The sequence below is a fragment of the Panthera pardus genome, unplaced genomic scaffold (genome assembly GCF_024362965.1).
Source record: "Panthera pardus isolate Hobbes unplaced genomic scaffold, ASM2436296v1 HiC_scaffold_6, whole genome shotgun sequence".
Classification (NCBI taxonomy): domain Eukaryota; kingdom Metazoa; phylum Chordata; class Mammalia; order Carnivora; family Felidae; genus Panthera; species Panthera pardus.
In genome coordinates, this window is record NW_026526991.1 from 52,519,503 (window position 1) to 52,521,937 (window position 2,435).

A 2,435-nucleotide genomic window follows, 5' to 3' on the forward strand; every position below is an offset into this window, starting at 1 on the left:
GCCCCCGCTCAAGCCCCGCCCAGGGGCCGCCCCGGCATCTCCGCCCCGCCCCCGTGCCCGCCCAGCCCAGGCCCCGCCCTCAGCCCCTCCCAAGCCTCCCCGAGGGCTCTTTCGCCCCGCCCTCCGCAGGCCTGGCACCTTCACCCGCTTCCCTTTGGTACCCTGTTGGCCTCGGTCTTTGGAATTGGGCGTTGGGAGGCTACGTCTTCCTGCGAGCTGCTCCTTGACCTCTGAAGTGTATCCGCGGCCTCTTTCAACCCTGCCCTCCTCCCTGCGTGTATAAAAACGTACCTGTTATCTGACTGTAAAGGAAACAAACAAACAAAACACCGAAACAGCGCCCACCTTGATCCACGAAGTCCATGTGGAAGCACGGTCCCATGCCAGTTTTTGTTCTCCATCCTTAGTATAGGGCCTGCAACTTTATAGATGAAGGAACATACATGTCCATTAACAAAAGGTCAGGGGCGCCTGGGTGGCGCAGTCGGTTAAGCTTCCGACTTCAGCCAGGTCACGATCTCGCGGTCCGTGAGTTCGAGCCCCGCGTCAGGCTCTGGGCTGATGGCTCGGAGCCTGGAGCCTGTTTCCGATTCTGTGTCTCCCTCTCTCTCTGCCCCTCCCCCGTTCATGCTCTGTCTCTCTCTGTCCCAAAAATAAATAAAAAAAACCCAAAACGTTGAAAAACAAACAAACAAACAAAAAAAACAAAAGGTCAGTGGTGGGGCTTCTGGCTGTCTCTGTCGCTTGGTGGAGCACGGCCCTCTGGATCTCCCAGTTACGAATGGCAGGACATTGTGAATGTAATTAATGCCACTCAATGGTACACTTAGAAATGGTCAGAATAGCAAACTTTGTTATGTATGGCTCACTGTAATAAACATATTTGAGAAAATTAAGTTTTGTTACTTGAGTGGAAATGGGAGTACAGTCTTTTGTCTAATAGGGGCCGTAAAATTGAACTTTGTCAATAAACTCTGTCAAGCCCTTGTGAAATTTTTTGTCGATTGGGTTCACTATTTTTTACAGTAAGCTCCATGCCCAGTGTGAGACTTGAACTCATGACTCTGAGATCAGGGGTCACCAGTTCTACCAACAGAGCCAGCTAGGCGCCCCTGTGTCTAACACTTGTTGTTCAACTTGGTAGTCTTGGTAGCCAGACAGCTTGTAGGATACAAGAGTGGAATAGGACCTCACAGCCCTCACTGGCTATGTCCTGACTGATTGAACTCTCCAACTTGATGCAGTTTTCTTAATATTTCTGGATAAAGTTTCCATCTCTTCATTAGTAAAAAACAAACAAACAAACAAAAACAAAACCACACACACACAAAAAAACAAAAAACAACTCACCTTTCAGAGTGGCTCAGTGGGTTAAATGTTTGACTTTGGCTCAGGTCATGATCTCACCCTCCCTGAGTTTGAGCCCTGCATCTGGCTCTGTGCTAACAGCTCAGATCCTGGAGCCTGCTTCAGATCTGTGTCTCCATCTCTCTCCGCCCTTCCCCTACTTGTGCGCGCGCTCTCTCTCTCTCTCTCAAAAATAAATAAACATTAAAAACAAAAATAAAAACTTACCTTTCCAGAATTTTATGTTCTTGGGGTCTGGTCTCTGTCTTCCCTAGTGACATCCAGATAATTTGATAAGGAAAATTTTATGGCTGGAAGGAAATTTGGGTCCAGAGGGATGAGGTGACTTGATCAACATCTTATACTTTTTTTGGTGTCTGAGCTGGACTAAAAACCCAGCATCTGTTTTAAGTTCTGTGTTCTTGACATTATAGTAACTATGTCCTGGTCCCTCATCTCATTCTGGTTTTTTTAAATTGCTTTTTGTTTTGTTTTGCTTAATAACATCAGATCCTAGTGATGAACTGCTTGAGTTTAATCATAGATCTTAATGATCCAATTTCCAATTTGACTTTGAATACATAATGTTTGATTGTTCCTCCATATTAAATCCATTATCAAAGGATGACTCTGCCATAGTTGAGAATATAAAACAAGGTAGTACAAACTTTAAAGGCAGTTCCAAAGAAGCTCTCAAAGTACTCTGAGCACAATCAGTGGAATTATTATGTATATCCAACCAATATATTTATACAAAATTAGATAACTGTCATCAAATGAAGGGGTGAAAATTCCTTTGCTTACAGATTCTCATTTTTGGTCTTTTCTCCTAAAAAAATATATGTTTTTGTTTCTTGCTTTCCTATGGCTATTCTTCTTAGCCTAATATTAGCTTTAGCATATATTAACTATATAACCTTAAGTCAAGTTACTTGCTATCTTTCAGTTTTCTGTCAAGTGGGGTTAATATAATTTTTGAAAAGAAATAATTTCTTTTCTTGCTTCTGCTCACTTCCTTTGCCCAAATAAAATATTTCAGATTTGGCTTTTGCTGTTGTTGTTTTTGCTGTTGTTGTTAAGAATCTTTA